This window comes from Mesoplodon densirostris, chromosome 5 (genome assembly GCF_025265405.1).
Source record: "Mesoplodon densirostris isolate mMesDen1 chromosome 5, mMesDen1 primary haplotype, whole genome shotgun sequence".
Lineage (NCBI taxonomy): Eukaryota > Metazoa > Chordata > Mammalia > Artiodactyla > Ziphiidae > Mesoplodon > Mesoplodon densirostris.
This window is the reverse complement of record NC_082665.1, coordinates 110126304-110153087: the sequence shown is the minus strand read 5'-3', so window position 1 is coordinate 110153087 and position 26784 is coordinate 110126304. Positions and strand designations below refer to the sequence as shown.

The window sequence follows — 26784 nt, the reverse complement described above, 5'->3', positions numbered from 1 at the left end:
CCCCCAGTTTTGTTCCAAGTTACAAGAGAAGCACCCATTCCTCGCAGATGTCACTACGAGTTCATGGGACACAGTGGTGACACAGTGCAGGGGGGGACCGTTCAGGCTCTGCAGTCAGACAAATCCAAGTTCAGATCCTGTTCCTGCCACTGCATGACACTGTGACAGCTACATGCAGAGTTTTGACTTCTTAACCCGTGAAGTGGGGAAGGATAAAAATCCCTACCTCCCAGGGTTACTAGGAGATTAGAGACAATGCTTGCAAACAGCGTAACACCTGGCCCAGGGCAGCTATTACAGTCCTCCCCGCCTTATCTGCAGTTTCAGTTACCCGAGGTCAATGCGGTCCAAAAATATTACATGGAAAATTCCAGAAATGAACAATTCATAGGTTTTAAATTGAGGGCCATTCCTGAAATCTCAAGCCATCTTGCTCGGTCGCCCCCAGAGTGAATTATCCCTTCGTCCAGCATATCCCGCGCCTCTTAGTCACTTAGTAGCCGGCTTGGTTATCGAATCTACCAGCTCGGTATCAGCGTTTGTGTTCAAATCATCCTTTTATGTCACAAAGGCCCAAAGCGCAAGTGTAGTGATGCTGGCAATAAAAGGTGAAAAGTTCTCCACTTAATAAGGAAAAAAAAAAAAAAATCGTATGCTGAGGTTGCTAAGATCTACATAGGGGAAGAACGAATCCATGAAATTGTGAAGAAGGAAAATAAAATCCATGCTAGTTTTGCTGTCGCACCTCACACTGCAAAAGTTATGGCTACAGTACATGATAGGTACTTAGTTAAGATGGAAAAGGCATTAAATTTATACAAGATATTTTGAGAGAGAGACCACATTCACATAACTTTTATTACAGCATATTGTTATAACTGTTCTATTTTATTATTGTTATTGTTCATCTTTTATTGGCCTAATTTATAAACTAAACTTTATCATAGATATGTATGTATGTGTAGGAAAAAACGTAGTATATAAAGGGCTCAGCACTATCCACTGTTTCAGGCATTCACCGGGGGTCTTGGAACATATCCCCTGCGGATAAGGAGGAACCACTGCATCTTAAATAAAAATAAAAATTGCCTGACACACCCCCTGCCCCTGGATCTTTTCCTTTCCCTCGTGGGAAGGATAAAATAGACGTGGCACTCTTCCTCCTTTCTTCCCTGCTCTTTCAATGGCACTGCTATGCTCACAGTGACCTGGGCATAAAATCCCTTAAGCCCTTCAACCATTCAGTCACGTCCTCTGCGCTTACATACACTGGTGCTCTTATCCAGCTCCTCCCTTTTTTCCTAGAAAGTTTTTTACCAAACTCCTATTCATATTATAAAACCCAACTCAAGCCTCACTGACCCCAGGGAGCCATTCTAATCATTCCTTCCTCTGTGCGTCGTATGCACATCAATTATTACAATGATGACACTAAAAGATAGTTGAATAACCACGTGCAAAGCTGATATTCACAGCACACAGAGATGTGGCGATACAGATTGCTAAAATATTTAAATATGTCCTTGCCCAGCTTCTGTTTCGAGGCCCCCAAATGTCCTCACACCACCTCAGTTTTCCCAATCCCTCCCTTAGGACCCCTCAAACCTCCCCGCAATCCAGCAACAAAAAGATTCCCTGTGGCAGAGTTTGTGCCCCTTCAGCACAGGGGACTATACACATATAAATATCACCTCTGTCTGTAGGGACAACTCACCTCTAAACTAAACATTGATTTACATACTTTTTGGAGCAGGACAGGTATTAATTACTGGCTAGGATGCTCCTTGAGAATCAGAAGCACTTGATTCCTCAGCATCCAGAACACGCCCCACAGGGCAAACTCGTAGCAAATGCCCAAGTGATTCACAATGTCTCCGATGGTTCTCCCTCCTCAGCCAGGACTTGGCACATAGTAGGCTTTCAGTAAGTACTTGCTGCCCAACGGCCCTGCTGTGTGCAGCTTTGGAGTCAGACACAGTTTGACTCCCGCCTCCCCCAGCTGCCCAGTCCACCCCCTGACCCCAGCTGCTGGCCCTCCAGTCCATCCTTACCCCCCAACGACACAACAGAGAGGCCAGCTCTCTGCTCCATGCCTCCAATGGCCCCCAGTTCTGACAAATCCAATCCAGACTCTCCTGAGACTACACGGGCAACCTCATTCTTGACCTCCTTCTAGGAATACAGAGATGACCAAAGGGCACACCATTCCTCAAAGTACACAAAGGGCAGTGAATAAACATAAGAAGTTACCCTTTAAAAGTTAACCAAAGCTGTTAAAAGCAGCTCCTGATATTTTTATAACGTATTAGGGTTTTAAACACCTTTTACATCAAATTGATTCACTTCCTCCTCCCTCATCATCCAGTGAAGTAGGAAGAACAGGGATTACTTTCTCCAATGTTAGTGATGGGAGGTGACTTCGCCATGTAACACAGCTGAGTCACATCGGCCACGACCGAATTCTAACCTCAAGAACCTCAATCCAGAGCTGTCGGGTTCCCTTGGGTAAGCACATCTCCTTAAGGCACAATTTTATGGACTAGGATTTGAAAACACAACATACAACTCTGTCGCTCGCTGGGTCCTAAAGCTTCTGTATTCTCCTGTGTAGCACTTTTCACTTTCTGAAAGCATGGATCTGTTTACTTGTCTGTTGTCTGTCTCACTCGCTAGGCTGCCAGCAATCCAAGGCCATGGACTTTGTCTGTCTCCTTCATCACTATATCCCAGCACCTAGAACAGAGCAGGGTGCACTTGACTGTGAAAAAGAAAAGAGGATTTGGAGTCAGACCCAATATTGACTCCCTCCACCCTCCCTTACCAGCAGCCTAACAGTGGACAACTAAACCTCTCCAAGCCTCAATCTCGTCATCCTTAAAAGCCAAATGATGACACCTACTCCCCAGCATGCTGGGGAGGGGTGTAAAAAAAAAAAATATTTGCCGGTGCTCCACACAAGATAAGCAGTCAATAAATGTCAGTTCCCTTTCTCTACCAGTCACCAGCTGTGCTTCCTTCAACCCCCACCCACCCCTAAATGTCTCCTCCTATCAGTCACCCCCATCTCCTGCAGCCCTAGGGCCACAAATACGCCCTTCTCCACCTCCACGCATCAGATCCTTCCTGTGGCCAGTGTCTACGAGAGAGGCCCAGGCTGAGCTCACAGCTGCAAACGACCACATTTTCATGTCTGCCAAGCTCTGACCTACTTCCCAGCCAGACCAAAGCAGGTGATGCTGGTAGTGATTCAGCAAGATCTCTTTTTTTCCCCCAAGTCATCTTGAACATAGGTCATAACACAGAATCATGGGCTCACAGAGCTCAGAGCTAAAAATGTCTACAAAGCCCAGCCCATAAAGTGCAACTCTCTTACTTTACAGACGTGGAATCTGTGTTCTAGAGAATGGAAGTGTCTTAGCCAAGAACAAACCCCCCAGGTTCCCCAAAGATCAGTTAACAACAGCATGGCTCCAGTTATATCCTAAGATACAACCCTGGCTTGACCACCACGTTCCCTCATCTCAGAAACGATTCCTTGTGTCTCAGAGCTTAAATTCTTGCTGACTCCATTCCAGGCAGATGTATTCTCTCCATTGTTAAATATTCTGCATCTCTGTAGATGATGGAATATTTCTCTAATTTTCAACCCCATGAACTACAGTTTACACACCTAGAAATAAAATTGCAGCTGTTTTAAATTACAAGAGATGGTATAAGAAAAGACCAACAGACTAGAAGTGAGGGGGTATGGAGTCTAAACTTGGTTCTGCTACTAACCATTTATATGACCTTGAGTGAGTCCTTCTCCCCTCTGGGTCCCCTTTCTCTCATATTAAAATGGGACTGTTGGAGCAGATCCTCTCCAAGCTGTGATATTCTAGATCTGTGTGTCTCATCATCACCTTCAATATAATATTATCACCCACTATCCAAAATAATTAGACTGTAACTCATTAAGCCCAGAATTTTTCCATAGTGTAACTGGGTATGTGTCCTTTAGCATGTGATCAGTGTTGTCAATGAATTGTAAAGCTTTTCAAAAACAAGGGCCGCATGTTCATGTAATTATGTCACACAGACTTTATAAATACCATAGAGTAAATGCTGCCAAACTGATGAAGTTTTAGAGTAATGCATGCTATAGGGTGAGAATAAAACAATAAGACAGTCTCATCAATACATCAAAATTTAGGCTTCCCGTGACTGTGGATTTCTTCACAGTGGTTCCTTTATTCTAATAAGCCTGCCATTCTTCAAATCCCTTCCTTATAAAGTTTGTGAAGAAGCAGCTGTAGATCTTGTAGAATATTCTTAATGGGAGTACCTCTGATTTTGGAAATGGATTCTTATTTTTCCAACAGTCACTGAGAGACAATTCCAGTGAATAAGGGAGATAATCCAGTTGCAGGGGATCAGGCTGAATAATACTTGGCCAAGAAAATTATCACATGAAGTTTTTGGGTGATAACAGCATCATGGGTACAAGTCACAGAGCCACAGCTGACCCCAGAGGACTCACCTAAAGAGGCTGATACGATACTCAGTGGATTTCTAAGCAGTATCAGGTTTGCAATAAATCACACTAAATCTTCCTAAAGCTGCCAAGAAGACTCAACGTGCTGATTCAGAGGTGGTACTTCTCTCCTGCTTCCTACTGCTCTTTTTCCCAAAAAAGAAAAAAGTTTCTTCATAAATGCCAGGTGAACTCTATTAGAACCCAACACGAGCATAGTCACTGGAATATGTCCTCAAAGATGATGACACAGGTTCCCCAGTTATCTTTCCCTACTAAGCACTCATAAGACAAACTAATGAAAAAGACCTTATGCGTTAAAATGTTCATAACAGTGTTATTTAGAAAAGCAGGTAATTGTCAATAATCCATGTCCAAAAATATGTAAATGGCTAAATTTTAAAACAGTACATCTACCCAATGGAATATAAGTGGTCATTAAAAATATGACAATTATATGGGACTTCCCTGGTGGTCCAGTGGTTAAGACACCATGCTTCCACTGCAAGGGGCACAGGTTCAATCCCTAGTCAGGGAACTAAGATCCCACATGCCACGTGGCGCAGCCAAAAAAATAATAAAAATGAGAATTATAAAATATCCTGAAAGTGTCTATGAATACTCATTGGAGAAAAGAAAAGAGCAAATAAAACTGCCTAGTAAGAATAAGAAAGTACTAGTGGATAATATTTTAATAACATACCTTCTTTTGAATAATAATGATGATGACTAACAGCTAATGGCATGACTCATGACTCCTCCATGACAGCCTGGAAATATCTGAAGCTATGATAAAGACATAGGGGTTTAAATAGAAGGCAATCAGAAACTCCAGAAAAAAACAAAAGACTACATGAGAAATCATGACGCAAATTTGGAGAAACCAGTACAAAAGAAAAGAAAAAGTTGATGGAACTTCAAGAAGAAATGCAGAATAGACTCCAAGCAGGCGGGAGAGCAGTTAGAAAGACAGAAGATATATAGGATATGGTAGAAAATACTTAATTTTCTTTGCCCAATCAAAAAAATACAACCCTCAAAATTCAAGAATATTAACAACAACAACAAAAAAGCAAGAGTCTCAGTGTAGAAATAAAACAAACAACCTGGAATGATTTTAAACAACTAGAGGAACATTAGAAGGATCTATTAGATTTTGATGCTAACTAAGGGAAAGTTCAGTCCCCTGTGAGTGGCTTAAAGGTGGTGACCTCAGAAGCCTAGAAACGGAAATGAAACCACAGCACATGACTTAGCCCGGTATTGAGCAATATTTACCTAGAAATCATAATGTAAATGTTGTTGATTGTTTTCAGTTTTTGAAATCAATCCACAGACACAGCACAGAAGACTCAGTGATGGCTACAAAACTGTATAAAAGTGCATGTAGACATATATCTGTTATAAAAGCTGGAGATGCAAAAGGTAATATAAAACATAACTGACAAATTTTAAGAGTAAAAGTGGGAGAAGAAAGGTACAGAGAAACCTCAACATCTTCATCTTACAAAATGGTGGGTAAAGATACTGCCAAAAGTTGATATGGCAAGGAATGGAGATGAATGCACATTATATAAAGTTATAAAGGAAACTAACCCAGAGAGAGTAAAAGAAATGATCCAACTGTCAAAAATTGGGAAGGGGGATGGGAGGTGACAGCGTGTATGTGAGTTAGTCCTTGCCTATCACAAAAGACAAAAGTCAAACACCTAAAACTAATAACTTAAAAACTAAAGATATAAGCATACTCTTCAGAGATATGATAATAACCACTAGAAGAATTAAAAACAAAAACTGGTTACAAGTGGGGAAGGGACTGGGGTAGGGAGAGATGGGACAATAAATTCTTTTTCTTGGTTTTTTGGGGTTTTTTAATAAATGTTTCTGTAGTATTTTATTGTATTTTTACTATGAGTATTTATTTGAACAACATTTAAGATTTTTAAAAATAATAAAAATAATATTTCAAAGGAAAAAGTAATTGCTCCAAATAGCACAACCCAGAGGTCATAGAGGTCAAATGTGGAGGGGACTTCTTGGGAAAATCATTACAAAAGGACACTCTCACGAAGATACTAAATGTACAGCCAGTCCCCTTTTTAAGTCACTTTGCCCCCTTTTAAAAACTTCCCTCTCTCCTTCTCTCCCCAAGCTCTTTAACTCTCTCCTAACATCTTCCTATAAAATTTTGAACACTCTATGTCCCTCAATTTTCTTCACTGGCTTCAAAATAAAAAGTAAACCTCAATGCAAACTTGAAAATGTAAAGAATCCCTGAGGAAACCCTAAAATCAACAGACAGCTCAGCCTGTGCAGTCCTGTGGCCTAGAAGCTCACCAGGGCCTGGAGGTTGGAGCTATAATTAGCTGCTTCTGGGCAGACAACAAGGACTCCTGTTCCCTGGAAAGGAGGTAATTAAAGGAAGCAGATTTAGGCCCGAGGTGGCAAGTCTCAAGGAACTGTGGCTCCGGGCAATCCCAGCCTACACCCCGAATGAGGAAATAGGAACCTGCTGGCCTGACACTCCATTCCTAAACCATTTTTTCTTCTCTCTGGTTTCTGAGGCCAGGGGAATGCCAGCCATCAGCCCAATCACTTTTTTTTTGGTCACTTAAGACCAATTGACTGGGCACCCACTATGTACCAGGCATGTGCTCAGTGCTACAGGGAGGATAGGGATGAGTCAGACCCGAACCTTGTCCTCAGGGAGCCAACAGGGGAGCACAAGCAGAATTTAGAGCACACAGTACTCCTGACAGACTTTCTCTCCCATTCCTGCAACCACCCAGCAGGGTAAGATGCTTTCCCCCTGTTTTACAGATAAAGGATCTGGAGCTCAGAGAAGATAAACCACCTTCCCAAGGTCACGGAGCTGTAGAGTGGGCACAAACTCAAAACCAGGCTTCTCTAGCTCTAAAACCCGAGCCTTTTCTCCCTGTGCCACCAAAAGAAATAGGAAAAGAAGGCATCTCTGCCAAAGGGGCTAAGGAGATAGGGCAGTGACCAGGTATGAACCTTTCTCAGAGCTCAGAGCAAAACTCATGGATTTTAGGAACTTCCAGAATTCCACATTGCACCTGTGCCAGTGTTTAAAGGGCTCCCTCTCATACCGTCCAACACCTTAGCTGTCACCACCTCAGCACTTAGAGCCTTTCAGAACGTGGGCCCTGGCTCAGCTTTTATCTCCCACGGTTTGGCACTCCACAGGGTCCTTGCTTTACGTAGGAAAGGATCACCCAGCATGAGCCACCAAAAACCTCCAAATCTGAGCTCCATCGCCACAAGCCTAAGGGAGATAGCAGCTCCAGCTTCATGCCCTTGTCTCGTATCTCAGCATCGTCCACCTGAGACCCTGAGACCCTCCAAATACAGTCAGGCTTCTAGGGTGAGTGGCCTGGAACAGCAGCTCTGCCTGGCACATGTCTCTCCTGCATAGGGAGGCCTGCCTTCTGCAGTTCTGTGTCCATCTGCTAATTTTCCCTGCATATCCACCCAAAACTGTCCCCATAAACTTGACAGGGGTGATGCCAAATTTCCTCTGCTTGGGAAAGAGAAGAGGCACAGGGGAGGGGAGGCTTCAGGTAAGACTGGATCGTGACCTTGTCATGAACAAAGATTTAAGATACAACTCAGCTACTGGATGCACCAGTTTCCCCATTACATGTGGCAACCCCATGATTTAGGGACACTGCTTTGCTATCCTGTACAAAAAAGAAATCTAGAGTTTGGTGTTCAACTAAAAAAAATACAGCCTGAGGACAGCTCTCCCCATATCACATCCACTGATCAGTTCCTCTTACCCCAACCCTTCTTGTAGGCACATGGACATTCCTGGCCCTTTATCTGGGCATCCTGAAGTCAGAACCAAGGTTGGGACTGAGATTAGCTACTTAAATATAGCTGTGCCTTGCAAGTCCTGGCCCATGTTTGTAAGTTTGCTACATATTAGCAAGTGTCCACCTGGCTACCAGCTACCCAGATACCCCCATGAGAACTTTCCATGAATTCTTCAAAACTTTCCAGCCTATGAATTTAAGGGGACTTCCCAGGCATTCCCTCACCCATCCTTAACGGTCTTATATTGCAACTGGAGGTGAGAAGTAACTTACATTGGGCATAAGTATATGAAGGCAGATGAGGGAAGTCCTTCATTCATACCTCTGGCAAAAATGTACTGGGCAATTAATTCATGTAGGCACTATGCTGTGTTAAGTGCCTGGATACAGAGCTGAAAACACAGGGAGGCTGCCCTCAAAATATTCAGCCTAATAAGAGGCCAAGGACAAGCAAATAACTGAACAAGTACTGACACAGCAGAAACCAAGCCATCCACTTCCTGACTCCCAGCCTCCTCACGGGCAGCAGTGCACATCTCCCATGCGCCAGCATCCCTGGACCACTCTAACAGATGCTACAACACACTTCAGTTCTCCCAGCTGGAAGTGGTGGGAGGAAGATACAGCACCTGATAGGTTAGTAATACACAGTGGAATCTGTTTCATGCTGAAGAAAAGGGGGAAAAAATAGAGATGAAAAGGAACTTTTCCAAGAGCTTCTTCAGCTTTCAATTACTAGAAGATACCAGACAGAGAGACGGAGACCAAAGTACTGGGAATTTCCCAGCTCTTTCTGGCACCACACACCAAGGCACTGAATCCAGGTCAAGATCAAGGAGAGCAAAGAGATGTGGGACCCTTACACACCTCAAGGCCACAGAGGTAACCAAGTCTCATCCACACCTTTACCTACACAGCTCCCTCTTCCTGACAGGTCCCTGCCCGACCTCTCCTTCGAGCTCACCCCTGCTCATGCTTAGAGGTGGGCTTTGCTCGCTCCAGCCACAATGGCCACACAGCAAAGTGCTAATGGAATTAGATAAGACACCCCTGCTCTTTCTCCACTACTTTGCAAAATAAGAGTTTAACAGATCCTTATAACTTTCGGAAGAAGCCCGAGAGACTCATTCTTCAATTTTTTATCAGCCGAGGCCCTCCACAGCAGGGCCCGACCTGCCTTCTCAGCATACAGTGAGCTCCATCCTAGAGAGTCTAAGCATCCTCATAAGCCCAGTTCAAGTCCAATACTGTTCATAGAACAGTACAATTCCCTGCTCATAGAACCCACCCCTTCCTCTAAGCCTATGGGGCCCACGCTTGTCCGCTTTCCCCACACTATCTGCTCTTGGGCAGTTTATCTTCTCAAGGGAGCGTGTCCTCCCACCCCTACTGGATGGGGAGCTCCCTGTGGGCAGGTCCTCACAGCCAGGACACCCCAGAGCCTGACAGTCGTGGTGCATTGGGGGCACTCAGCAAACCACCACAGCACAGCTCTCGCAGCTGGAAGTACGCCACATAAAATCAAAAATTCACCACCTCTCAGTGATCAATCTATACATTTTCACATAATGTACTTTTATTGTTTTATGACTAGATCCTCCAATTAGATTTACAACATCTAGGCCAGTCCAATCCCCATCTGACAGTCTCCCACCAAGAGGCTCTCCTTGAACACTTCCAACGAGTAGAAGTCTTTCCTCGCTCATTTTTTGATATCTTTTACCATGTATTCTTACATATTGAGTTCAATCTATCTCCATGGGCTTCCTGGTTAAATCCCTAGGAGCAGCAGGTGAGAGGGGGTTAGCACAGGACCAGCTGCAGAAGCAGTGTCACGTGACAACTAAGAGCGTGGACTTGGAAATCAAGCAGAACTGGGTTCACCTTCCAGCCTGCCACTTGGGAGAAGGCATCAAACCCCAGGCTTCGGGCTTCCCTGGTGGCGCAGTGGTTGAGAGTCCGCCTGCCGATGCAGGGGACACGGGTTCGTGCCCCGGTCTGGGAGGATCCCACATGCCGTGGAGCGGCTGGGCCCGTGAGCCATGGCCGCTGAGCCTGCGCGTCCGGAGCCTGTGCTCTGCAACGGGAGAGGCCACAACAGTGAGAGGCCCACGTACCGCAAAAAACAAACAAACAAACAAACAAAAAAAAAACCCAGGCCTCTCATGGCTGTTAAAGGAGTAACAGAAATATAACTCAGGCAGAGTGCCCAGCACAGTGAGCACTCAATCAAGAGCAGCTATCGTGGTAATTAGTTCTATTCCTGTTTCCCATTCCGGCCTGCCGCAGAATCAGAGTGCTGATCGCACCCCTGACCTCTCCGTGATGCCCGTATCCTCTTCCATAGGAGGTCTTTGCAAAGCCTCAACCAACATCCTGTTCTGTTTGCCTATGGTTGGCAGGACTGGAAGCAAGGGCTGACCACACTTCTCATTAAAACCCTGGCACCAAGAGGACCGTGAAAAGTTAGGGGGAACACAGATTCTTGAGCTACTGCCTTGAAGGGTGCTGTCCACCCACCCCTCCACGGAGTGAAAGACATCAGATGCCTCAGCAGCTGCCTCAGCCACTTGGAACTGTGGACGGTCCTCAAGCCTCTCCAATCACAGCCCCTAACGCCGGCACCAGGAAGGAGGGCAAAGGTAGGGACGAAAGGGAAGAGCAGCACGTGACCACGTCTGGCCTCTACAGCCAGGCTGCCGAGCCACTCGCCGCCCTGGGACACGTCTGTCTCCTCTTCACCCAGTTTACTTCCCACCCGTCAGCAGCTCAGGGGCTGCGTCCTCGGGTAGAAGACACGGGATCCAGTCCTGGCTTCGGACTAAACTCTAGGTGATCCCGGAGGCTCAGTGATCTCTTTGAGGCTCACTTTCCTCAGCTGCACAACTGGATACTGGCTTAGACTGCTGGTTTGTTAACCAGGGAAGCCTGGCAAAAATTAGGGAATTTTCCTCTAAGTACTTGGGACCAGGCTAGCTCTCAGAAATTCTGATTCACGACTGGAGTGGCAGCTGGGCATGTATATATTTTTTAAATTCTCTGGCTGATTCTGAAGGTTAAGAATCACTGGCCTTAGTGGGCAAGGACAAATTAGGGGTATGCAATTAACAGGTATAAACTGCTATAAATAAAATAGATAAACAATAAGGATTTACTGTACAGGGAAGGGTACCCATTACCTTGTAATAAACTCTAATGGAATATAATCTGCAAAAATACTGAATCACTATGTTCTACACCTGAAACTATCACAATATTGTAAATCAACTATATTTCAATTTTAAAAAAAGAATTCGGGCTTCCCTGGTGGCGCAGTGGTTGAGAGTCCGCCTGCCAATGCAGGGGACACGCATTCGTGCCCCGGTGCGGGAAGATCCCACATGCCGCGGAGCGGCTGGGCCCATGAGCCATGGCCGCTGAGCCTGCACGTCCGGAGCCTGTGCTCCGCAACAGGAGAGGCCGCAACAGTGAGAGGCCCACGTACCGCAAAAAAAAAAAAGAATTTAAGGGGGAAAAAAAGAAGAATCATAGACCTTAAAGATCCCTATGTCCTCTCCAGCTGAGATCATCACGCCTCAGCCTTGGGAAAATGTGTGTAAAGATCTTGGCACGGGGCCTGGCACACAACAGGTACTAGTTAAAGGCCCACTCCTTCCACCATCACATCCACCCTCCAGCCAAAAGCAACGGCAGCCACACAGGCTCTAGTAGGCAAGATGGCAGCTGTGAAACAAACTGTGTTGGCCAACCCAGCCAGTCCGAATCAGTGCAGACCCATGGTCCACCCCCAGGAGGTTCCTACCAATGGAAAGAACGGGGAAGGGCTGCGTGTGAATAAACATATGCCCAGAAGAGCACAGGTGAGCACTAGAGTGATGCTTCTCAAACCTTACGGTACACACACATCATTGCAGGAACTTGTTAAGATGCAGATTCGGAGGTGGGGCTGAGAGTCTCCATTTTTAACAAGTCCCAGGTAATACTGATGCGACTGGCCCGAGAAATAAATCTTGAATAGCAGTGTTCTGAATAGAGGCATTTGGAAGGGATAAACTCACACACGAATTTGCTGAGCATCAACTAAGTACCACTCCACCCTGTGCTGGGGCCAGCAAGACAGAGATGAATAAGATGTGGAAAAGAGACATCTCAGCAAACAGTCGCAATAAAAAATGCTTCAGTTCTACATCTGAGGCAGAGCCAAGGTGTCCTGGGCATTCCAGCAAGAAGCCATTAATAATACCTGAAACAGAAAACCGTAAGGAGCAGTGAGGAGGTAGTTACCTTGTGGAGGAGAGCAACACAAAGTAGTATGTATGGCAGGGCCCCACTTTGGAGGCTAGAACTGTAAGCGTTCTAGCCAGTAGTGGTTTTTATATTTTTTAAAGGGAAAAAGAAGGAGGGGGAGGGGGAAGAGGAGGAGGAGGAGAAGATGTGACATGGACTGTAGGAGGCCTACAAAGCCTGATATATTTACCATCCAGCTCTTTACAGAAAATGCTTGCCGATACCTGGGCTAGAAAGATAGAGAGATGCGCAGATACGATACACAAATTTCACATTGGTTATTGCAAAGTGGCTACAGGTAGTTTTTTATTTTCTTCTCTGTGCTTTTCCATATGTTCCTTATTTTCTTCAGTGACAATGGGTTACTTTGAAATTAAGGGTGAAAAAAAGTTCTTGTACTTTGGGCAAGCAATCTCATGTCCAAGTAGTCTACCTTGGAAAATAATCAGAGGTGCAGATAAAGCATTTGGTAAAAAGGATGTTCATCACAGTGCTATTTACAATGATGAAAAATTAGAAATTCAAATGTCAGCTACCAAAAAAAAAATTAACAATTATGGTATATTCTTATGATAGAATAATATTCAGTCATCAAAAATTACATGTATCAAGAACACCTAACACCATAAAAAGGTGCCCAGGCTCTACTGTTTGGTGAAATGGTAACATACAAAACTGTATATACTGTTAAGACGTGAAGTCAGTCAAATGCACAGGAAAGTAATGAAAAGCACTACTCAATAATATTAAAAACAAAAGGGTGTTTGAATCTAAATCATGGATTTATGAGTGAGTCTCATTTCCTCCTTTATTTGGTTCTATATATTTGAAATATTTTATTATGAGCATGTACTTCTCTTAGAGCAATACTTATAAAAGTTGGCCTTGTTTTAAGCTTTCACAATTCTTCCTGAGGGATTGAGAGGAGGTTTGAGAGAAGGAGACATCTGTACTACCTTTTGAGGGATGAGCAAGTTGTTCACCAAATAGAAACAAAGGGCCCAAGGTCAAGAGGAAAGCACGTGCAAAGACACAGGCGTGTGAGACGGGGTGACCAATAACACACTTGCGGTAGCTGAAGCACAGAATGTGACTGGCAGGGGTTGGCAGGAGACACTTCTAGAGCCGAGGCAAGGTCAGACGATGGCAGAGCAGAGGTGTGCCCAGGGAAGGATTTTACCCACAGGCCATGGGAGACGGTGAGCGGGAAGGCAGAGGCCAGCTGGGAAGCTGGAGGAGAAATGCCTGCCCTAAAGCAGAGATGGGGATCACAGAAGCCCAGGCAGACCAGGGAGAAAACTGGTAAGTGAGTGTCTTCCACTCAGTTCCACTCACAAAGCGATTCTCCTTCATTTTCTCCTGACAAGGCTGTGCATGTATTTGTGCCTAGAAATAAAATTAATTGGGAAATCAAACCAACACGTTCCTATTGTCCCAGGCATTGTCAAAGGCCATTCTGACTTCCTCCTAAAAGCAGACCCAACTAACCCTCTGTGTTGCTTCACAAGTTACTTCTGAGTGTCAGGCACAGATGCCAGGCAAAGGAACAGGTGCCATTCTGTCCAGCGGACCCAAGGCAGGAGGCTGAGTGGACGAGGAGGAAGAAGAAGAAAGCCTCACACGAGGGGAACAAGGAGGATGAGGTAAGACAGGGCCAAGAAGGGCTGGTCCCTTCTCTAGCAGGAGGTCATGATCTTGGAGGAGAGAAGAGGCTGTGCTAAAGTCCCATTCAAGACTGGCTTCCCAGCAGGATGAGAAATGGGCCTCCAGTAAACCAAAAGGAAGGGTGTTGGTGGGAGACATTAGGACCTACTCACAAAAGCTTTAAATGGAAATATGAGAGCAAGGGAGGAATTTAGAAGTGCAGAGCATGTGTTGGGCAAACAAGTGTGTCCAAGATATGGGCACCCCAGAAGGGCAGGGGCTCCGGAATCACAGGGGAAGCCAGGGGAAGGAGATCAGTCTGGCCAGCCCTCCCAGCCTCCAGGGGCCCTGGAGCCAAGGCAGGAAATGAGCTGCAGCACTGGGGCAGGAGCCCGGGAGGAGATCGCAGGGCTGCACAGAGGGCTGCCTGGCAGAAGTTCACGGATGAGCCAGAGAGGGAGGCAATGCAAGACGAGGCCGCTGTGGAAGATTCTGCACAGCCCTCAAGGATGGCAAACTCAAAAGCCCTGGGGTGAGCACGCTGCCAAGGTTAACAGGGAATGGGGAGGACTGTGGCTCTGTAGGGCCCACATCAACGCTCGCAAATGTCTCTCTTTCTCTTTTTTGGTGGCCAAACATTTCTGCATGTCTGCAGAGTCACTGATCTGCAACCCTGACGGGCTCTCTCCATCACTCAGCTGCCAGGACGCTTCCTCTGTGTCTTATACACACACACACACCCGGCGCTGCTTCGCCCGCTGCCCCAATCTGGTTTGCATGTCTGTTTCCTGTGTCGACCACAACCTCGCAGATGGCCGAAAGGGTACCTTATTCATCTTCTCAACCCCGTCCCGGGAATGGCAGACGGTGGACACGGGGTCGACACGCGTCCTCTGCTCCACACGTCAGCGACGACTCTCCTTTGACACCAGGCAAAACGCCTGATGGATTCTCACTCTGACTCACCAACAGTGTGACCCATAGTTGAGGGAACCAGAGGTAAATGATCACCTAGAGTTTAATTCCAACCAAGGAAGAGCGGTTTGATGCAGTGGGTAGGAGCCAAACAATGGAAGAATGATACCATACTGTCCTGAGTGAAGATCTGAAGAAAGAGAGATTCCAAGACCTCGGAAAAGCAGGTGGGAGGCAAGTAGCCAGGAGCTCGGAGTAGTCCCAGGCAGCAGAGAAGAGAAACCAACCGAGATGGGTGGAGAACGCAAGATATGGGGGGTCGGGCTACGTGGAGTATGGCGCGAGGGGAACCTGCCAGGGGAAGGAGGAGCATGAGGGGAGGGGGCTGTGAGGGGCACGGAGGCCCTTCCCATGGGCATGTGGTGCACTCAACGGGGGACAGACTTCCCATCATGGATCACTCCCCCCATCTGTGAAATGAGCGGAATCCCTGAGGTCTCTCCAAGTACAGACTGGCTATGGAGCCACAAGAGAGCCTGGACACCCTGGGAGCACCATCCACCGCCCTGACACCCCTGTCGAAGTGAGACCACAAGAGCCTCGCTTTCCTCACCCGTGTGAACTGAGGGTGCTGCAGTGTCCACCCCATCGGAGCCCCCAGGCCCATCTGAGCCGAAAGCTCCATGGATGTGAAAAGAAAAGTGTACTGAATCAGCCCGGGGCAAGCAACATTCTCGTAGATGCTTAAACCCTACACAGTCCTCACACACATACTCCCATCCTCCCAGCATCCCTGTCCTCCTCTGCAATGACTTCCCAGATTCCTGTAGCAGCTCCATCTCCCCATCTCTCATGCTTCTGCAGCTCTTTGGGACTCCCCTATAAAAGAACACCACGCAGGTCTCTGGTATTTCATAACCATGAAGTGTCTTCCCACAGACAAGTACTTTCATTCTTAATCCAGACAGAATGGAGGATATCAGCATAATCACCATCACTCCCATTTTACAGATAAGGAAACTGAGGCTTGTGGGAGACCTCATCTTTATCTTCCCCAGGACCACCCCCACTTCTAGCCAGGCCTCTCCCAGCTCCTGGACCAATCATGAAAGACAGAGCAATCAAATCCAGTACCTCTCTAATCTAATCTATTTGCTGCTAAAGCAGCAAAGCCCAGAAACCAAGGTGCCAAGGTCAATCCTGGGTTCTGATCACTGCACTGTCTTTCATCCTGTGCTGGTCCAGAGTGCAGAACCATGAGTGCACCTCCAGGCCCTAGTCCAAAGCAGAGGCCATGACTCTGGCCATGCTCCAATGCTGGCAGCCCCCTCCCTGCCAGTCCTGGGGGCTCTCCACTGGTGGGGGTCCCTGACATGGGAGTGAGGACATCTCTTCGGGGCTGCAGGAGAGCCCCTCTCTGGGCTGGCTGGCCCCGTCCACCAGCACTGGACCAGCCCCAGGCCTGCTGCCCCTTCCAACACCAAGCCTCACGTCACCCAGCTCCTTCTGCTGGCCTCTTCCTCAATAAGAAGCATTCCCCATCAACCCGCAACTTGCACCTGGCAGACAGATTTCCACCTTTTCCCGATTTCTGTCCTTTTTCTTGCTCATTATGCTCTTCTATTAAATAAACTAAGTCTACCTGCTACAAATTATAGCTCAGAGAGGTCAAGTGACTTGCCCAAGACCACACAGCTAGTAAGTGTAGTAAGTGGCAAAGCTGGGACTTGAACTCAGCTCTCCTAATTCCAAGCCATGTGTTTGTTCCACTACTTCCCACTTCCTCTCAATTGTAGAGTTCAGGAAGCCACCTGTGCATGAGAGGGTAGGGACCACATCTTACCATCTTTAGTAATAATGATGGCAACAAAAGCTACCATTCACATAGTGAAGGCCGGGTACATGCTCAGCACTCTACCTACAGTCCTAGGAAGTGTTACTGTTCTCATTTTCAGATGAGAAAATGAAAAAGTAATTTACTCAAGGTCAGACTAATTGAAGCCCATGTTTTCAGACTACCACAATGCTACACCACCTCGGGTTCAAGTGCAATTCCCAGTGCACAGCAGTAGCCAAAAATGTGGATTAACTGAATAAGAATATGTAGGTGGAGACAACTAAATGGAAGGCCATGAAAAATAAATCTGTGACTAGATCAGGCAAAGCTGGTGAAACCAAACCATCACCCTGCAGTAGAACTAAAAATAATATTGCTCCTGGACAGTCTCTGGTGACAGTATGGAAATGACTTCAAACCAGGATTCGTGGTTTTCACTCCAGCCTCACTCCTGACAGCTGTGTGACTCTAGGCAAGTCCTTTCCACATACCTCTGCATCTCATTTCCCCATCTATAAAAAACCAACAGACTAGCAGTTGGACTAGGTCAGTGGTTCTCATCAGCACTGGCACAACCCGTGAGCTTGTCAGAAGTACAAATTCATGATCTATTGCATCAGAAGCTCTGGGATGGGGTCCAGCAAACCCTCCAGGATGACTCTAGTGTTCCTTTGAGTCTGAGAACCATGACACTAGATGACGTTTGGATCCTTTCATCCCTAACCACTCAGAACCTTAAGCGTCCGCAGTTCAGCATCATCAAAGTCCTCCCAATGTTGCCACTCTGATTTCGATCTGACGTGAACTTCAGTCAGCTGGCTCTCTCATCTGGCCATGTCTGACACCTCCTCCTGTGACTAATACAGAAGGCCCCAAGAAACAGACAGTTAACTCCACTGCACTTCTTTTTCCATTTACCACCTCAGCGGTATGCATCCTGTCACTATATTAAAAAAAATAAAAGTAGAGACATTAGCAAGGAAGCCCAACCATGAGCACTGTGGCATCCTGGCACCATCTTTAAAAAAACTGGGATGAGGACTTATTCCTAAGGAAGTCAGTAAGGGACTTCCAGATACCCTGGTGCCTTTCTAAGCCCAGTGATCTCTCTTTACTACCAAGCCAGCTGAAGGAATGAGAGAGCACTTGCTTTGTACACCAATAACACATGTAGATGAAACAAAACATTTCTTGCTTGGTTCTTCTGTGTCAAAAGAAAAAAAAAATTCCAGATAAACCTTACAAGAATAAAAACATATCCCAAAGAATATTCTCTATGCAGACTATCAACAAATGGACCATTCACTGCTTCAACCCTGAAGTAGTGACTGAAAGTCTATTGTGGAATGAATGAATGAATGAACGAATGAATAAAGGTGCACCTTCTCAGTACTGATACTGGGGGGATGTAGAGATTAGCAACTTAAAATCCTACTCTAAAGGAATTAAGTTTAAGAGTACTATGGGCAATGTCAAACCTGTCCATCCATCCATCCATGCATCTGTCCATCCATTCAACAAGTGTTTGCTATACGTCTGCCAGATGCCAGAGGATCGGGAATGAATGTCCTAAAGAAGTTAAAGACCCCAAACAAGATAGAAACACAGGTAACTACAATAGAAGGTAAAAAGTACTCAGTGCCCTGCATGCAGTCCAGATAAAGGGCCATGGGAGATCAGAAGATGAAGGGATTATGTCCTGCTTAGGGGCAAAGGGTGGAAATCAAGGCCTGTTTCATGTACGAAGTGCTGGCTTTGAAGATCAATTTGGATTCAAACAGGTGATGATGGCAGAAAACAGCAATCCAGACTGAGAAAACGTTCTGATGAAGCAAGAGTGAGGGAAAGTAATGGAGGTTAGGTTCCAAAAGTCAGTTGGTCCCATTCAACACAACCATAAATGGCTGAATAAAAAGGATATATGTGGAGACAATAAAAAGATCAGTGGTTGCCAGGTTTTGGGGAGAGAGGTAGGTATGAATAGGCAGATGACAGGATGTTTAGAGCAGTGAAATAATCTGTATGATATAATGATGGATACATGTCACTATACATTTGTCCAAACCCACAGAACGTACCACATTGAGAGTAAACCCTAATGTAAACTATGGACTCTGAGTGATAATGATGTACCAACGTGGGTTCACCAATGGCAACAAACATACCACTCTGGTAGGAGATGTTGATAATGGGGGAGGCTCTGCATGTGTGGAGAGCAGGCGGCATGTGAGAAATCTCTGTTCCTTCCTCTCACTTTTGCTGTGAGTCTAAAACTACTCTTAACAAGTAAAGTCTTTAAAATTTTAAATTTAAAAAATCTTTTAAAGATATACAAAGGGTTTACTTCTCCAGGATTTTGCCACCGCCTGGACTGCCTTCAGCTTCTCCACCCGGCCTCCCCACTGGAGATGGCCTCCCTCCATCTCTCCTGGCACTGAGCACGACGCCGGACGCCTGCTCGCCTCATCCTGGGTACCAGTGCCTGCAGCAGGCTTAACTGTACTTACTATGCCATGTCGTTACACTACTGTTTTCTGTAATTTATAAAACACATACTGCCCACGAGTTTGTATTTTTAATTCCTATAAGAACTTTTGGGATCCAATTTGTGTGAAAGTCAGACTGCAACATAATGTTGTATTATATGATAAAAGCCTCCAAGAATAAAAGCAGACAGTATATACCCCACTTATCAGCAACTCAAACACTGGTTCCATTTCTGAGTGTCACAGATTTCCTTATGAATGACTAGTTTTGGTTTTGTATCAATCTGTCTCCATCTTCTTAAAATCAGTTCTATGATAAAGTTTCCTAATTTTCAAAGCTTCTTTTTTTCAAACATTTACTGAGAACCTACTACGTTTCAGGCTCTACTAAAAGTAAGCATCTTGGCTCATGTAACTTTCACAAGGAAAATGGTGGTACTTTGTGAGTATTAAGTACGGTGAGGTATCACTGACCGCCGAACACACTTTACAGATAAGAACAACTGAGGCATATAGTAGAAGAGCCTGGATCCAAACCCAGTCTTCCAGAGTCCCTGACTGTTGCTCACTCATCCACTCAACAACAGAGACAAGATTGGGATATTTCCATGATCCTTTTTTGACCTTCTCTGGGCTTCCAGTTTCATGCAGCATCATCATTCCCCATTCAGGGGTCTCAGTCTCCTCCCATGAAAACAAGGAGACTGGATTATGGTGATACTTAAGCCCTGTTTTACCAGAGCCTCTTCAAATAGAAAAAGCAGGGAAGGGCAAGAAAGGAGGGTACATCCTGCCCCATTTCATCCACAGCTGCTCCAGTTTATTCTTTCAGCATTACTTGTTGTAATAGGCTTTTCTATAAAGAATCCCTCTCTAACTATTAAAAAAAAATGAAAGTTTTAGAGCCACTCTAGGCAAGGGAGATATCAACTAAATGCAACGTGGTATCCTGGGTTGTATCCTGCAAAAAAGAAAGGACATTACTGGAAAAACTGGTGAAATCTAAATAGAGTCTATAGTTTAGTTAATAGCCATGTACCAATGTCAGTTTCTTAGTTTTGACAAATGTACCATGCTAATGTAAGATGTCAAAAATGAGAGAAATTGAGTAAGGGGTGTATGGAAATTCTCTGTACAATCTTTACAACTATTCTGTAAACTTAAAACTATTCCAAAATGAAGTTTATTTTAAAAAACAAAAACAAAAAAACAAGAAAAAAGAACCCACAAAACCTCATTCATCTCTAATATCTTTTCCAAATCACAATTTGCTGACTTTATAAGGATAACACATAATAACAGCAGCCAATATTTAATGGATACTTGGCATGTGTCAGGCTCTGTTCTAAAGGCCTGACATAGCTCACTTGATCCTCACAACAAGGAGATAGGTAATTTTCTTATTCCCATTCTGTGGATAAGGCAACAAAATCCTAAATAGACTGAGTAACAAATCAAAGTAGTAATGGTAGAGCCAGGAAGCAGCCTAGCTCCAAAGGCCATGCTCTTAAAGCACTACACAGATCAAAGTTCTCAAATGTTTCTGGATTTTTTTCAAGTAGGCCTATATAACTGGGAAAAGCCACAGAACTAATCACAAAGACCAAGAGGTGAGGGTTATGTTTAATACAAAGAGGAAGCCAAAGGATTCTCAAAGTAAATTGGAAAATCTTTCCTGGAGCAGAACCAAACCTCACTGCTATTACCAATGGCGACTCCACATGTGAATGACACCTCTGGGCCTGTGCTGTGTCTTGTGCTCCCTGACACATCATTCTTGATGATTTGCACTACCAGCCCATGTTATGGCCTCTGGTGTGTCACTTGCCAGGCTGCCTGCTGACATTTTCATCCCTAAAGTGTCTGTCCGGGTAGATGGTGAAATGAAACATGCAGGCTGCCTTTTCAAGGTCTGCAAAACAAGCTTCAGCTTTCCAAGTGATTAGTTTTCCTAGATGCTTAAGAGTCCATGCCGAGGACCTAACAGTGCATCGCCCAGTTCTAGAAAGCAAAAAACCTTCCTCTCCAATGTATAATGTTCCTCACTCACTATGGTTTCCATCAAGTGTCAACGAGACGTCAGAAAGCTTCTCACTGCCACTGTGGGCTCCCTCTAGGCAAGACTGGTCTCATTCATTGAAGAATATTTGTTCAATAGAGAAACAGTTCTGAAGAACAGATAGTCTCCTGAAAAGATCTGCAGCTGGCCAGGACCGCCATTCCCCAATCTGCCCCACCATGATAGTCATTTGTCTTTAGAAGGTTCCAGAGTGGACACTCTCCATGGGTAGAGCCAGATGGGGAAAAGGAATCTAAGCGGGGGCTGGTTATCCAGTTGGGCAACAGGAGAGGAACATTTACAGCAGGGAGAGTGTTGGCAAAGAATTGGTAAGCTTGAGTGGCAGAGGAGAAGGAGGTATGACTAAAACGTAACAGGCAATATAAGGAAAATGAATCCAGTTGGAGGCTGGGCATAGGAGAACCACACCTCCCATGTATGGACATAGAGCTCTGCCCATTGCCCATTTCCAGGCTCCAAAATATGTCTCATCAAACAGCCCAGACTGACTCCAGCAAATGCTTGACTTAGCAAATGCTAACACTCAACATGTTTAGTTGAAAGGACCCTGAGAGCACACTGAGCCTACACCTAACATTTCACAGATGGATAAACTGAGGCTCAGACAGGGGAAAAACTCGTGCCCAGAAATAGAACCCAGGTCTCCCCATTCCTTTGCCTGTGCTCCCTTCCGTACAGACATGGTTAACAAGGTGGGTACTGAAAGAACCCAAACTGAGGGCAAATCTCCCCTGCTATGGAGGACGAGATCTGTAGATTATCCTCCACTTCATCCAGCATGTTCCATCTGCTGGTTGCTCCTGGAGAGGAGAAAATTCGTAGCACGATTCAAGTGAAGTAAATGACTTGTCAGGAAGAATATAAAGGGTAGCTTGCCTCAGATGGAGAGGATGATACAGATGGATAAGAATGAAAAATGCAGACACAGGCGACTCATCAGAACAAGGGACGCTAGGTTGGAAGGAAAGGTGGAGAGTGTGGGATGTGATGAGGCAAATGGAAACCGGACCTGTCAGACTGAAGCTGTCAATGAAGAAGCAGAGACGCCTCTTCACAAGGCAGAGGCTCTGCCCCAGACGGTGTCAGGATGCCTTACAGAAGGGATCCCTCCCGCAGATGGGCAGTCACTCGTTGGAACAAGGCCTAAAGAGCAGACAGCTCTGCACCAAAAAATCTGCCGCCTCTTACCTCTCCAGATTTAGGCTATAACAAAAATTAACCTAAGTTGTATCCACATGCTGGGGTGTCTCAACCAAATCAGCCATGTCAGAATTTCACAATTGTTCTGTTCCCGATGACTCTTCAGCAATCCTCCGGACCTCTCCACTTACACAAACTGTGTCTCTCTCGAAAGCCCAACTCTCCTCTATGAGGAAAGTTTGCTCTGATTTCACACCTTCAACCCCAGCCAAAAGTCCCTGTGTCTGAAATCACCCACTTTTTTCTGCACACCTTTCATACAAATTAGAACTTCCAACCCTGTATGGGTTACTAGGGTGCATGCCTGAGTACCCCTGCTAGGCTGAGATGCTGAGAGACAGGATCCATGGCTCACAGTGGCTTTTCCCAAAGCACATTGATAGACTAAGACCAAGAAACTTCTGGGGGCGGGGTGAAAGTTGGTGATACAGAGAGTCTAGGATCTAAAACTTTGAGAACAAACCTCTCGGGAAGTCACAATGCACATTAGTTTCCTAAAGATTCAGAAAAGTCCCACAGTAAAGATACCCATTTAATTCTGTTTAACCTGCCAAACTTTCTTGACTACAAGACCTTTTCTCATAGAACAATAAGGGACCTCAGAGTTTCTACAGGAGCACCTTATCCAATATTTCCACTACTGCTCGTCTCATACTAGACTACATGTCTTCCTTAACAGCAAGGACCTTGTCTAAATCATCAGGGTATCTCTGACACCCAGCTGAGTGCCTTACAAGCTGTAGGCCAAAAAATATGTGTTCAATGAATGCACTAAATCCAGTCCTCTCATTTCTAAGGTGAGAAAATAAAACCAAGTATGTCAACATGACCTCCTCTGTATCTTCCTAAGTGTCCAAAAGAATGTCTTACACAGAGAATGTGTTCAACAATTCTTGAGGAATGGAATGCAATGGAATGCAATGGAATGGAATGCAATGCAACAGAACAGAAAAATTTCTCAGCTGCACCCCAAGCCAGAAGTTCCCATAACACAATAGACTCCTACCTCTTCTCCTCCTCCTTTACCCAAGTTGGGTGTCAAGCAGATGAAAATGAAGATGACAAATCAGAAGAGGAAAGCCATGGGAAAACCAAAGGCCCTTTGGGGAGAGAGGTGGGGAAATGGTGTTTGCAAACTGATGGGGATAAACAAGACCTGTCTGTATCTAATTTAGACTTCATAAGATAGTTTGCTGAATGTTAATTAATACTCAGTGGTTGTTACCAACTGTGGTGATTAACTTAATTTTGAATTAAATAAGCAATAAATGCTTAACTGAAGTTCTATTAAATTTTACCCAGCAAGTGAGGTAAATGAGGCTCTTAATTGACTTTAAACAAGATAGTTATGGCAAGTTAGTTGAATTTTTATTACCTGAAGATAACTGCCTTATTAAAACTAAATTGACTACTTTATTTGATAGAGAAATATGTCACCTTCTTCCCATTCACCAAAAACATGTCCAAAAAGGTTCACAGTTGGTCTAAACGGCTTAGATGGGGTAATTTTGTTTTCTAGTCCTATTTTAATAATAAGTGTGCTGGGGACTTCCCTGGTGGTCCAGTGGTTAAGACTTCGCCTCCCAATGCAGGGGGTGCAGGTTCGATCCCTAGTCGGGGAGCTAAGATCCCACATGCCTCACGGCCAATAAACCAAAACATAAAACAGAAGCAATATTGTAACAAATTCAATAAAGACTTTAAAAATGGTCCACATCAAAAAAAATCTTTAAAAAAAATAGGGCTTCCCTGGTGGCGCAGTGGTTGAGAGTCCACCTGCCGATGCAGGGGACACGGGTTCGTGCCCCGGTCCGGGAGGATCCCACGTGCCGCGGAGCGGCTGGGCCCGTGAGCCATGGCCGTTGAGCCTGCGCGTCCGGAGCCTGTGCTCTGCAACGGGAGAGGCCACAACAGTGAGAGGCCCGCGTAACGCAAAAAATAAAAAAATTAAAAAATAAATAAAAATAAAAAAATAAATAATCATAAGTGTGCTCATTTAAGAATGAATGTAAATGTAAGAGGCAAAGAGCTCTAGGAAGGAGTTGTATATGAGACTGAAGAACCAGGTGATCATATTTTCTAAATCAAAAATCATGACTCTGCTTTCTCAATGTAGATACAGTTTGCAAGTGTTGTCTAGATATCACAATACTGCAATTTCCAGGATATTTCCAAGGCTTAAAAGGCTACTAATACAAAACGTATGAAATCACAATTACTGTTCAAATAAATGGTTGGCTCTGCTACTGAACAAGCTGAATGACTTTGGTAATTAATCTCTTTTTTCTAGATCTCAGCCACCACACATATTACATGAGGAGGTTGGAGTGGAGATCACTAACTTTACTCACTTATTTTTTTCTTTGTGGTATGCATAGCCTCTGGAAGAGTGCCTGGCACATAGCAGGTGCTCAGTAAACATTAAGTGACTGAATGAATGAATACATAAACTAAAGTTTAGGCAACTCAAAACACTAAACATTTTTAGCCCTTTCATATGAACCTTCTCCAGCTCAGACCATTTTTAAATATTGCCATTTGAGAATTCACGCAAGGGGACACACAAACTCTAAACCACTTCTCAGGATATTTTTTCAGTAATTAAAGGAATGCAAATTGAAACAATAATGAAATATGATTTCCTACATATTAATTTAGCAGAGACAAATGTAAAGTTATAAAATTAAATTCTAGGGAAGACATGGTGAAACCAGTAGATTCACCCACTGCTAATGACTCTGCAAATTAGTACAGTCTTTCTGGAGGCTGAATAGCAACCAGCATGAAAAGTAATAGAACTATTCAGTACTTTGTGCCTATAATTCTCCTTTGAAAGAAATTAAAACTTATTTAGCCAGCTGATAAACATGTATTTAAGGTCTACCTGCTATGGGTCATACTCTATGGGGAAATACAAGGGAAAGGATCTTGGCTGTCTTATCATCTGGTGGGTGACAAGAGAGAAAAGAGGGAAAAGAACATTTTTCAGCAGATCACATGGCAGGCTTCAGTGCTTTCCTACCCTGACCACAGAATCCCTTCCACAATGACATTACATGGAAGGCACTATTATCCTCTTTCACAGACAAGCAGTTGGAGGTTCAGAGAGGCTAAGTAACCAGTATGATTATATAACTATCAAGATACAGTGCCTTGATTTGAACCCAAACCTGTCTGACTCTCCAGCCATACATGCATTTTCTCCTACATCCCTGAGGAGATAAGATACATAGTCACATAAACACAAAACACAAGGGACAAAATGGTAACCAATGTGCGGGAAAGTGGAAGTGCCAAAGAAATTATTGTCTTCAGGAAATAACTTAGAAGGAAGTAAAAGCTATTTATTTGTCCACTGATGTTTACAACGCATGTTTTAACATACTGAATTGTATTAAATTTCTTTAAAAACTAAAAACTATCCTAGTGTCCACACGGGTAATGTCAATTTCAACAAATCCTTAGTTATATAAAAGATAAATATAGGGCTTCCCTGGTGGCGCAGTGGTTAAGAATCCGCCTGCCAATGTAGGGGACACAGGTTCAAGCCCTAGTCCAGGAAGATCCCACATGCCACGGAGCAACTTAAGCCTGTGTGCCTAGAGCCCGAGCTCCGCAACAAGAGAAGCCACCGCAATGAGAAGCCTGCGCACCGCAACAAAGAGTAGCCCCCGCTTGCCGCAACCAGAGAAAAGCCTGAGCGCAGCAACGAAGACCCAATGCAGCCAAAAATAAATAAATAAATAAATAAAATACATTTATAAAAAAAGATAAAGACCAGGCCAAAGGAAGAAAGAGCTTTTCTTGTAATAATATTAAGTGGAAGGAAACACTGTACACAAACAGAGAAGTGGACATGCCCTTTCAGGGGGGTTAAGATCAGGGTTATGGTCCCCTAAAAGATCAGAGAGAGGTATTCAGGTAAAAGAGTTTGGGTGGGAGCTTTTCTGGTGTTTTTTTTTTTTTAATGAAGTTGAGTAAATGTA

General features: G+C 44.7%; 1 protein-coding gene across 5 annotated transcripts in view; it reads right to left on the bottom strand.

Annotated features, from left to right (window-relative positions):
- LPP (LIM domain containing preferred translocation partner in lipoma) overlaps positions 1-26784 on the bottom strand; it is a 688691-nt gene that overhangs the window by 648464 nt on the left and 13443 nt on the right. The window contains exon 2 of one of the 5 annotated variants that reach the window (XM_060099284.1): positions 2564-2758. The exons of 3 other annotated variants lie outside the window; for them this stretch is intronic. The gene's annotated coding sequence lies outside the window, so the exon portion shown is untranslated. The remainder of the gene's footprint in view (positions 1-2563; positions 2759-26784) is intronic. One more of the 5 variants, XM_060099283.1, reaches the window with a different exon arrangement.